We start from the raw sequence: 12,319 nt of genomic DNA on the forward strand, positions 1-12,319 counted from the left end.
AAAATCTCATTCTTAATCCCTTACCCTATACCTCCCCCCCTCTCAAAAAAATAAGGGGAAAAAACCGAGCTAAGCCGGGCGGGGGTTGGGACCTTCACAGGCACGCGGGCCTAGAAAGGGCAGCAGGGACGGGACCGGGCCAGGGCAGGTCACTCCCCCTCGGGGCACATATGGCGAGTGCGTGGCCCGCCGGGGTTTCGACCAGCCAGGTCCCCATTTAAGAAACAAATAAACAGCAGCCAGCCCGGTCCGGGAGGAGGCTCGTCGCCCGGCTCCCGGCCGCAGCGGACCACACAGGCCACCGGGCCACGTCGAGGGAGCAATCTCGGAGAATCTTAGAACAACACTGGGGGAGAGGGCCGGCCTAGCCCTCTCCGGCCCGCAGCGAGCCACCCAAGCTGATTGACAGGCGGAGCCCGAGGTCGTCCCTGAAATCTAATCTGGGGACCGCAGGGGGCGAGAGAAGCTCGGGATCCCAAGCTGTGGAAAATGGCCGTCTTTCTGGCAGGCCCGGTCCCAGGCCCCAGCGGAGGGCCCGGCCGCGAGGGCTCGGCGCCTTCGTTTTCTTGTCCTCCGGGAGCGCAGGGAAGGGCCTCGCGGACCCCTTCGCGTCTTCTCCCAGCCTCCATCCGCAAGTGGCCGTGCTGGAAACAAGAGGCCTTCCATTTGCTCTCTCCCCTTCCTCCTGACCCCCTACCTTAGCGCTATCGCCAGCTGAGAATGTCACACATGGAAACCTTTAGCAAACGTTTGTTAATGATCATAACAAAGGCATCATTCAAATTAGGCAGGTAATTACAAACAGAAGGACAACTGGGTGCTGGGCGCTCGTCCATTTTCCTTTTTCTTTCAAGGGAGGTTCCCGCCGGACACTGCCGCCTGGGCCTCCATTTACTGGAATAAAACCAGGGCTCAATAAAGCGACTCTGAAATGAACTGTGAAGTTCCCATTTGTGGGCGGGCGGCCTTGGGGCCCTCAGCTCCAGAGGAAGGAGCGACTGCTTGGCTGAGGCAGAGCGGAGCCCCGACCCCCGGTTTATCGGGCTCCCGCTCCTCTCCCTGATTCTCAATCTTGTTTTTAGACAAAAAGTCCAAATGGCACCACCTAGCATCGTGGATTGGGCTTGTTTTCCTTTAATGGTCCCCTGTCTTGTGGAGGATGGAGTGGAGAAGGGCAGAGTCTCTCCGGTTCCTCATCTACAAGCATTACGGTATCCTGTTAGCATTTCGAACAAGGGACTGTTCATCTATTTGCCTCCAATGATTTCCTGAAGGAACATGTGGAAGCAATAGTGGGCTTGTGCAGTGCCCCAGCTGAAGATGCGGTAGAAGGGAATATGCAGAGAGGACTCGAGGCTCAGCCCAAGGGTCCCCCTCCTCTCGTCTCTGGGGGGCGACTCTACGCAACCCCCCAAGCCTCGCACGCCAAGCTGAACTTCGAACGGCAGCTCTCCCTCCCTCCCTCCCCCCCCCAGCAAAAAAAAAAAAAAATGTAAGCTGCAATTCATCTATTCCTCTTCTCCCTACGCTTCAGCGGGGAGATGGGGGAAGGGAAGTTGCCAATCTCTTGCTTTGGGCTGGGGGAGAAAAGAGCCTGTATGAGACGCCCCTCTAAAAACACTCTCTGGAAAGTGCAACGTTGTTCGAAATACATTCGAGACACCTTCCCCTCCCCCAGCGCAGGGTGTACATACATACATACATACATACACACACACACACACACACACCCTCCACACTCCAGGTCCCGAGAGGAGGAGGCCTGTTTTCTAGAACCGCAGTGCCCCCTGGCTCTCAGAGACAGGATGACACCTCTGCAGGGACCCTCGTGCGGAGCTCGCCTCCTAGGAGAGGGCTGCAGATGGCCCTCAGCTTTCCTCCCTGGAGCCCGAGGTGGGGAAATAGGAAAGATGCCCTCCCCCCAATCTGTTCTTGCAGAAGGGAGCGCGGGAGGAGGGGGGAAAGGGCTCCTTCCCCGTGCCCCTTTTCAAAATGCTCTCCCACCTCCACCCAAATCTCAGCCGTCTTGTAGAGCCAGAAGCCCGCATCAGTCTCTCTCCCAGATTACCCTCAAAGACAAAGATGCCCGATTTAGACTCCTCCATTTCCTCCCTGGTCTTTCTGTCCCTGCATACCTATCACACTGGACCTGTAAACAGCCACGGGCTGCAGAGAGCCCCCAAAACACTGTACATTCGTTCTCCCGAAGACTCGGGGTCAAAATCTCCCAGCCACTCTGTGCGATCTACGGCGCACCCCATCTTTCCCACCCCCACCCCGCTAAAAGTTACTTCCAAATGTGTTTTCTTTTCTCTGGAGGCTGTCTCCACAAAGGAACGTTTTAAAAAATTCTCCCTCCCCTAAAAAATACATTTGAGAAAAGTTCCAAAAGTGTGCCGAGCTCATTCATGAAATTGGGAGCAGTTTGGATTTTAATGAAACTTTTCTCCCCGCAGAGCAAGACTATCAAAATACATTCCCCACACCCTGCACCCCATATGGCCAACTCGTCCCTCCCCCCGACCCCCAGTTGTTGATAAAGACTGGGGGTTGGAGGTGGACTCCCTGTCTGAATAAAAGCGACAGGGAACACCCTAAGCTGGAAGGCAGAGCGTCTCCAAAGTCCTAACTGCGAGGGAGACTCTTATTTTGAAGAGGGTTGGAGGGGGGCTTCATTCCTGTCAGCTATTTACTTAAAGCAGATGATTAGTTTTAGGATAGACTTTAACATTGACTCGATTACAAAAAGCGGGTTTTGAGCGCCTGACGCTTTCAGCTAAGAGAGAAAGAAACGAGAGGAGGAAACGGGAAGGGGAAAGTTCCTCGAGATAGGGACATAGATGTATACCTATATCTGATATACCTATATCTGACTGAGTAGGACTTTCATTGCGGAGTAACGTAGAGATAAGGTAAGGGGAGGACGCGTTTGTGAATTTCCACTTTGTTTTCCTTTCTGGGGAAGTCTAGGCTCGAGCTGGAAGAAATGCGGTCATTTTATAAACCTTGGCGACGGGGAAAAATGCTGGAGCTCATCTCTGCCTTCAGAGAGTAATTTCTCCTAAGTAAACCTGAACAAGTCGGGAAGCAAAATAACTTGGGAGCAAGAGAAAGACGGAGGATTTTTTTTTTTAAGTTAGTGGTTTTTTTTTTTTTTTCTGGGCTCCTTTTCTGCACCCCCTCCCCTTTAAAAATCTGAAATGATTTAAACTACATTTTGGAAGGGGGAGAGGGCATCATTTAAGAAAGCACCGAAGCGCTTTAATCTGCTATTTTGCGCTTTTATGTACGTGTGGGGGTGGGGGTGGGGGTGGTGGATTGGGAAGGAATATAGCGCTTTTGCCTTGCTCCTAATGACCATTCCCGGGAAACGGCAAGGTTTTAATGGGGCTTTTAAGTCTTTTCGGGGGGTTGGTGCATCCAGGCTGCCCGCTCTGTCGAGGAGGTCCAGAGTAGTTGTGGGAGAGTCGGGCAAGGGGGTGGATTTGGGGAGAAGGGCGATGAAGGGAGTGGCGTGACTGGGGGAGAAAGGTTTTGCCGGAGAGATCCTGGGACCTCGGAGGACAGGGGACGCCAGGGATGCGTTCGTAATTACTGGACGGCGCTCAACGAGGCTACGAGGATTGAGACCCTGGGGAGAAGCGGCGGCCGCCAGGCGCTTCTGACCGTCTGCGGAGGGCCGGGTGGGGGCGTGTGGAGGTTGGGGGGGGGGCGCTCCGCCGCCTGCTAGCGGGAGACTCTCCCGAGGCGTCAAAGCAAAAGGTCCCAGAGCTCGGCGGTGCTACGGGGCTCTCGGCTCCCAGGACTGGTGGGACGGCCGACGGATCTGGTGTGGAAGAGGCGGCATTGGCCGGCCGGCCGACTGGCGGGGGGAAGGAGTTCTGGCATTAATGACAAACACATTTGGAAGGCGAGCAGAAGCCGTCGGCGCACGGCATTCCACAGACCTGGGACTGAAGGAATTTCGAGCCGCGTCCCGGCTCCCGTCCAGGAGTCCGCGCTATTATTATTATCATCGTGAGTGGATTTGGAAAAACATTTGCTCCTGGAATATTGCCGCTCTCTCGGATCCTCTGGCAAACCGCGGCAACAGGAAGGAAAGGAGGAAAATCGCCAGAAAAGTGCCGGACCGTTTCTCCAAGCAACACATGTGGGGAGTTGAGGGGAGGACTGAGAGCTGAGAAACTTTTTGCGCAAGGTAAGCGATGGGCGCTGGGCCTCTGCCTGCGCTCTCCACAGCCCCTTCGAAAGCCCCACCTCACGGGGGCCCCGGGCCCGGGCCTGGGCCCCCGCGCGCGCCTCTGCTCTCTTGGGACTCGTGGCAAAGTCTGCCGAGCGTGCCCGGCCTTCCCTGCCTCCCTTCCTCCCCCCTCCCGCGGCGTCCATCCCCGGGCTCCCCAGAGCCCCGCTTTTGGCTGCTCCGCCCGCGCGCGTCCTTTTCCCTCGCAGTCTATCCCCGTGTAAATCGGCTTTTACACGTGAGATTAACTTCTTGCGGAGCGCGGGGCGCGGGCGCGGCTTTTGGAAACGATCGGCTTCAGCCTCGCCTTTGGAGAGCCTCGCAGGCAGCGCCCGGCGAGGGACGGGGGCAGAAATAGACCCTGTGGATCTGTGGGCGCCCCCCTCTGAGGGAGCCAAGTTTCTGGGCCGATCAGGCTCTGGTCTCGGGGAGCCTTGTTTACGTGACCACCTCGAACCCTTTCATTCCCTCCGTTTTGGGGAGAACTAGGAAAATTCCCCGAAACATCCAGGAGAGCTTGGCAGCCCCGGATTCTGGGTTTTGGGGGAAAGGAGGAGGGCAGAAGGGGGTGGGAGTCGGGATTCCGACCCCCCTCTTTGGGACCAAAGCATCCCCGCGGTGGGGCAGAACGGAGCCCCCACTGTTGAGGTGGCAGCCTGGGAAATGGGACTTTGGGCCCTTCGGCCAGTGGATTGCTCAACTTTTTTGGACCGAATAGCCTCGGGTGCGTGATGACTCCAGACTAGAACTGAGCAGCAATTTGGGGCGAGCGGAAAGAGATACGAGGAATAACGGAGAGGCTTCAGTCCCCCGCTTTTAGCCACCCAAGTCCCTCCCTGTGCCTAAGGGAAGGCGTAACGGGGAGTCTTGAAGAAGGGGGGAGGTTCTGGGGTGATCACAAACATCAGTGGCCTTACTCCCCCTCCCCCCGCCCTAGTAACTGGCTGCCTTATTATTATTATTATTATTATTCAGGCCTCTGCCATGCTAGATTCCCCCAGGCTTCCCTCTCCCCCACCCGCTGTCCCACATTCAAATGCAGCCTCCTTCCAGATTACCACGATATTCCTTCTCCTCCTACAGCGCCCTCAAAAGTCGAGGTAGCCTAACCTCCACTTAGCCTCTGTGTCCAGACCCAGCTTCCTGCTGGCTCTCGCTTCCCAAACGCTGTTTAATTTGGACCCTGAGAAGAGTGAAAGGGAAAAAAGGGACATTTTGATCGCCTGATTCCCTCCCCCCCCCCCCCCCCCCGGGTCAGGACCCTTCTGGCCTTGGAAGGATTAGACTCAGTTTCTTTGCTGAGCGGCTCTAAAGCCTGGGCTCCCCCCACCGAACGCCCAAACCACTGCAGCTCGGAGACGCGTCCAGCTGTGGGACCCGAGCTAGGGAGGGGAAGGGAGGAGTAAGGAATTGGGTTTCTGGTTTGGGAACGCCACTGGCGCCGAATGGGGTGGAGAAGGGCGCCCCCTGGGGCTCATCGACTAGAGCAGGGTCCTTTTTCTGGCTGCCTTTCTTTCCAGACCGAGCATAAAGAAGCCTCCTTTCTGTCCCCTTTATTTGTTTGTGATGAGGAAAGAACATTTCGCACCCCAGGCTGAGATTGGCTCTGGCCCGGCCGGAGCACAGGAGGCGGCAGCTGGAGAGGCTTTGGTCCTGTGCACCGGGCCAGCGTAGCATCTAAGCAGGCAATGTCAGGGTCCCGCAGGCTTTCTTCGCCGCCCCTCTCCTCGAACGCGGGGGGAGGGGGCGCCCGTTTCTTCTTAAACTTTCTTGAGTCTTACTCTTTAAAGTCCTGGAGCTCTGGCTCTGCTCTAGAGACTCCCTTAGAACCGGATGGTGATTAAATTTAATTGAATCTCCCCCTTTTGTCTCAAGTTAATCACTGACCCCGCTGGGTCTCTAAGGAAGGTGAGCTGGAGGTTTGAAAGTGTGAATGCTAAACGCTTCCCTTTGGACAAAATACGCCAGACCAGCCTTTCGCCCTGTGGAGAAGGCGAGGAAGCCGAAAATGTGAACTGTGGGGGATGGACGGGCGGGAGCTAACGATAAGAGCTAACAGTGCGCCGGGCCCCGTGCTAAATGTCGGGATCCTAAGAAGGGCGATCCACCGCCCACAGCCCTGGGTCTGGGATGGGAGGGGTCCGGGGGAGAGGACTCGGAGCAGGAGCTTCGTGAGGGCTTGTGGATGGATGTAGGGACTTGGGAGAGAAAACGGACTTCTCCCGGAGAGATCCCTCTTGTCTTTCTCCCTGGCTTAACTCGGCGCTCCCCGGGGGCTCCTACGGGATTGCTCTCGCAGGCCCCCGCACCCCCATTCCTATTGCTGCAAGGTCTGCAGGAGGCGCTTGTGTACCGAGGTGTAACCCTAAACTCGACCGCCCCCCTCCGCCGTCCAATCTCCTTTCTCTGAGGTCTCAGCATAAAACAATGCAGACTGCACACATCCTGCCGAAGGCGCGGCGGCCGAGGCGCTGGGACGGCTGCTCCGAGCCGGGGGGCGGCCGTGCGGGACGTGGCCCGGGGGCCGTGCGGGGGCGACCGTGGAGCCAGCCTCATTGAGCCCCACCGCAGGAGGCAAGAGGGCGGTGCGGGGGGAGGGGAGCGGGCACTTTGGAGACTGCGGGGAGCTGGGGGCGGGGGCAGGCCCGCGGCCGGTGCCCGGCTGATGTGGCGCGGTGGCGCGGCCGGACGGTGCCAGCGTGTAATTTCCCTCGGAAAGGGCAGGCTGCGGGGTCGGTGGCCGGTCCTTCGCTGTCGAGGACTGGCGAGCTCCCGAGCTCGCCTGGCTTGGGGTCCGCGGTCTCGCGGCGCCCCCTAGCGGGCGCTCCGGCCTCTGCCGTCCCCTCGTTTCTTTCGGGAGAAGGCAGCCCCCTGGTCCCAGCTTTGGGTCTGAGACGCCCGTTTTCCGCTCTGGGTGAAGTGTTCTGGATGGACTAAAATGTAAGAACTGGGGTTTCCCCGCTCCCCTCGTCGGCGAGACCCAAATCCAGTCCCTGGAGCCAGGCGTTTGAGCCGGGATGGAACGAAGGCAAGGGGTGGGGGGCGCGGAGGGAAAGGGGGGGAGGGGGCTGTCGGGGTGGTGCTGGCAGTGCCCGGGAGGGAAGGGGTAAAGGAGGCCCGGGCTCTGGACGCCGGCGACCACCATCTTTTTCTTTTCCACTGCTGTTTTCCCATCCCTTCCAGTGCCCCTTCCCTTTCCCGGCCGCCCGTTCCCCTTTAACGAGCCTACATTATTGTGCAACGGGAACAGTCGTTTCCAATCAGCCAGCGGTTTTTGGAGCCGGCCAGCGCGGCCTGCCCCGTCTCCCGCCGCGCAGTTTTATTACGGTTTACAATGGTGTGTGAAGCAGATTGGGTAACTCCCGGCTCCGGGAAGCGGCGGCTCGCCGTGGCTGCACCAACAGCAACAACAAATCCCGGCCCCAGACTTTCCCACTCGGGGCCCTCGCGTCCCCTGCAGAGTGGGGACACGCAAGCGCTCCCTTCCTTTGCTCTTTCAAGCCGCGGACACGGAACCAAGGTGTGTGGTGAGGGTAAAGCGGCGCTGCACTCCCCAAATACCGGGGGAGAGGGGGCGCGCCGATGGAGGACGGGAGCCCTCCGTTTGGCGGCTTAGACGGGGAGGCTGTCGGAGGGGGAGGGACGGGGTCAGTGGCTCCCAGTGAGGAAGAACACTCGGAAGCGTCGAGCTCCCGGGCTGGGGCTGCTCTCCCTCCCTCTCCCTCCCGGACGACGGCCCAGGAGAAGTTGTCCCGAGTCACCGGGGATCCCAGGATCCCCGGGGAGTCCACGCTCGCTGCCTTCCCGGAGAACACGGGGCCGTCTGGACAGCTTCGGGATGGCCCCCACTCGGCTCCCCCTTGGGGTCCGACTCGCATTCCCTTCAAAACCCCGCGCATTGTCTACAAAAAGGCGAACTGGAGAAAAGCTCGCAATTCACATTCCTTTCCCTCTACCTGGAGTTGCGACTACGCCTTCCTGCGCCCCGGCCGCGGCCCTGATTCGTGGTTCAAGGCTGCCCTCAGGTGGTCATTTGCGCGAACAGCAGGAGAACCGTTTAAGGGGAGAAAGGACCCGCTCAGAATAACAATTTGACCTTGAAAGATGATGGGAGTTCATTTTACTTGATCCTAGAGGGAAAAAAGGCATTACGTCTTCTCTGTTATGTAGACCGACCCCGGTGGTTAATTATTCCCTGCTAATAACCGACTTTTCCGTTGGGGAGACGGGGTTGCTTCAGTCCAAACAAGCGCTCTAGTTTCTTAGTGACTGTATAGACAATTCAAGCTTCAGCTTAAAAAATACAGGACCCACCCACCCCTGCCCATCCCTGGAATGTCTAACTGAGAGCAAAACAAAACAAAAACCAAAAAACACGCCGGCATGTGCGCGGCTGACCTAAGGAAAGTTAAAAGCTTGGCTAGGAAAAAAGAAAGATCGGAGGAATAGCAGCTGATCTAGACGCTGCGCGCTCGCCTTTTCTCAGATTGCCTCACATCGAGCAGACCACTTGGATCGAAAACCCAACAAAACAGCAAAACAAACCCCTATAATTTTACATTTAGAATTAGCTCAGGAGAGCTGACATTAGAGGAACCTTTGGGAATCTGGATCTCGATGAAGTCATTGTTGAAAGAAATCATAGTTTCCCTTGGAATTTAATGGCCCTTGTCAGTAGTGATGAGGTGGGGGTGGGGGTGCTGAAAGTCACTATTCCTTAGTCCTTGTATTCTTGTTGTTTAGTTGGTTATTGGTTTGGAATTATACAAAGCACGTCTCTCTTTCCTGACAATACAATTCTTATAAGCTATGTGTCTTAATTGCTTTTTTTTTTTGTGGTTTGAGATTTGGGGTTGTGCTTTTAGCTGGATTTTTTTCTGGAGTTTGTTTATTTGTTTTGGGGGGAGGTGATTGACTTCCTTGACAAGTTAGAGAGCTTAATGGCAGAGAAGTGTCAAGCACATTTGTTTCCATGTCTGCTTTCCATTGAGTCTGTGAAAGGCTCGTCTTTTTTGTTCTTGTTGTTGAGTTGTTTTAAGTCACGTCTAACTCTATGTGATTCCATTTTGGGGTTTCCTTGGCAAAAATGCTGGCTTGCTTTGCCATTTCTTTCTCCGACTTATTTTGCAGATGAGGAAATTGAGGGAAACAAGGTTAAGTAACTTGCAGGAGATTACATAGCTACCAAATGTCCCAAGTCAGACTGGAACCCATGAAGATGAGTTTTCCTCATTTTAATCCCAGTTCATCTATCCACTGCATTAGTTGTATTCTTTTATTGCTCATAGATTGATACAATAGATTGATACAATGACAAGATTTATGATTGTGTACATTTGTATAGCGATGAAAACTATAAGCATCACATTTGATCCTCACCTCAACCCAGTCACAGCTGGTTTCATGATCTGGATTTTGCAAATATCGTTAAGAGGAGTTTTAGTACCCTGCCAAGAGCCCCTCAACAAACAACTGGGAGGGCCGGGTGAGAGCTCTTCTGATGTCTAGTCTAAGCTCTTTTCTCTGAGGAAGAAAGTGAGAAGGAAGAGAGAAATGGGGATGGGGGAGGGGAGAGGACAAAGACCAAGGAGCTTAAATGATGACAGAAATCTAACTCTCTTCCCAGATGTTGTTACCTCTTAGGCACTGACACCTCAAGAAGGAATCTTCTGACTTTTCTGTAGCATATCTTACAGGGAGTTCAGCATGTGGCCGACACCAGTGAAACTATCGAATTATTTTAAACAAAATCCCCCCGGTGATTCTGATTTCTGAGACAGGGTTTTACATCCCAGACAAATCAGTAGAATTTACTTTTCTGCCTTTATGATTGCTTGTATTTTATGCGTCTTCCTTTTGAGTGGGCAATGTAATAGAAGCATTTATAAAGGAAGATTCAGGACAGCTCTGTAAAAATAATTGAAATACATTGTCTTATCCTCATCTCAGAAAGTATATCATTCTCCAGAGATTTCTATTATCAACTGGTCCATGGTTTAATTTAATGTCTCAGCTATTGATTTTCATTGGCCTTGGGGGAAACCAGGAGTGTGTTCTAGTAATGTTTACCTCTGAGGCACACATCTGGGAATGTGAGGTATTTATAATGTGCTTAGAATTCTATGGCGGCTATCAGTTCTATGGGAGAAACAAGTTTTAACTAAACATATGTTGTTGTTAAGCATTCAGAGCATTATCTTTTTTTTTCTTTTTTTCCCCCCTTCAACGGGGGTCTGTTTCTTTGCTTCATTTTCAGTGTTTTTGCATAACATACTCAGGGCATCAGAATTTCTCAATCTGAAAAAAGCAGAAGGAAATCTGGCAGAGTCTGGAAGAGTAAATCTATCTTCAGAACAGGGCCCCGTGAGCAATCAGTCCCTGCTTTAAATCTGGGAATGCTTTAAAGATGTATAGTGGCTAAGTCTATCTAAAGAAATACAGGATCCAAATGTGATAAAACCAAGAAAGGAGGCTGGCTCTGGAGGAGCTCTTTGAAGTTCCCTAAGTCTATTATCAGTGGGAGGTTGATACATAAACACATAGGCCATTACTGCTAATTGTAGTAAATAAGACTAGCCAGGCTCAGCTTGGCTGGCATGCTGTGCTGGCCATGGTGTGGAAGCCCCATTGCTCAGAGGATTGTCAGCATCCCGGTGCATTGCCAGCCAGCCAACACTGTGTGACTACATTGTGTTTTGTCCCCCCGTTGTGAAGGGAAGAGAGAGAGATCACAATTTACATTAGGAAATAGTGTGGGTTATTGCTGAAATATTTAGATTATCATTCACACATTTTCTGCTTGAAATAAACAAGAGGACCCTCCTATTTTATACTCAGGAACCACTCTCCCCTAACCTGCCCCCTCGCTCCCAGCATGAACAGAAAGACTTTTCTTTTTCCTAATGAAAATCAGCCAATTAGGAATTTGGCTATATGGAACTATATGGCTATAATGAGGAGGGGGGGGGGGGCTGAGGAAGGTGATCAGGCTTCAGCAAGGATATATTAAAGCTATTATCTGCTTGATATATCAAATGGCTAACTCAATAGAAAAATCCAGCTCATAATCTACTGAGCATCTGGGGTCTATGTAGTATTTATGGATTATATCACAGTTTAGCCTTGTCTGAGGCAGTTGGGTGACAGAGTGGATAGAATTATAAGCTTAGAGTCAGGAAAACACATCTTCCTGACTTCTCAGATTCTTACTTAGTAGCTATGTGACCTTGGGAAGGTCACTTAACCCCATTTACCTCAGTTTCCTCATCTGTAAAATGAGCTGGAGAAGGAAATGGAGAACCACTTCAGGATCTTTGCCAAGAAAACCCCAAATGGATCATGAAGAGTCAGGAAGGACTGAAATGACTCAAGAACAAAAACAACATACATTACTGTTGCTAATTTTGTGTCATCTTAGCTAGGCGTAAGATACTGGAATTAAAGGTGCTATAAATCTGTGAAGGGATACAGTTATTCTCACTTGATAAATTGTTCCATTACCCCAGCACCTTGGACTATGCCCAGTAATTTACAGCCATTTAAATAAATGTTGAATTGGATTAAGTTGAATTTCCCATTCTTGTATGAAAAATAAGCCATGGACACCACAGGGATACTGGGTAGTATTGGAGCCAGATGCCTTGGGTTTAAATTCTCTGCCATTCACTCTCTGTGTGACTTTGGACGAATAATTTTATCTCTTTGGGGCACAGTTTTCCCATCTGTAATAGGTGATGGACTAGTTGGCCCCTAAGGTCCCTTCTAAACCTATGATTCTAGGATTCATTTGGAGAAGGAACATTCAGAAAAGTTTTCTTTTTCTAATTTCTCTAAAGTCAGTTATACACTGAGCTCCATGTAGGTTAGATTACCAACACATCTTAACATTAGGACCAATGGTTGACTTTTTGCCAGAATTTTAAAACTCAAAGATCTCTTTATTTTGCATTGCTTTTATGTGTTAAGAATTTGACACACAAGGAAAGGTGTGGGGGTTAGTGAAATGGAAAGGGAAGGATCACAAAATTAAAGGGAAAAATGAAGGGTTAAGAGATTTTATAGACTTCCTAAGAATAGGGG

The 12,319-nt window shown here is 52.5% G+C and overlaps 1 protein-coding gene across 4 annotated transcripts in view; it reads left to right on the forward strand.

The window, feature by feature from the left end:
• Window positions 1-2,732: 2,732 nt before the first annotated feature.
• The window catches only part of PDGFRA (platelet derived growth factor receptor alpha), a 46,513-nt gene continuing 36,926 nt past the window's right edge, over window positions 2,733-12,319 (forward strand). For 2 of the 4 annotated variants that reach the window (XM_074275437.1, XM_074275440.1), the window contains exon 1: window positions 2,733-2,912. The gene's annotated coding sequence lies outside the window, so the exon portion shown is untranslated. Of the gene's footprint in view, window positions 2,913-4,113; window positions 4,199-6,685; window positions 6,815-12,319 lie in introns of those variants that run through there. The other 2 variants (XM_074275439.1, XM_074275438.1) reach the window with 2 other exon arrangements.

Source organism: Sminthopsis crassicaudata, chromosome 6, assembly GCF_048593235.1.
Source record: "Sminthopsis crassicaudata isolate SCR6 chromosome 6, ASM4859323v1, whole genome shotgun sequence".
In the NCBI taxonomy this organism is placed as follows: domain Eukaryota; kingdom Metazoa; phylum Chordata; class Mammalia; order Dasyuromorphia; family Dasyuridae; genus Sminthopsis; species Sminthopsis crassicaudata.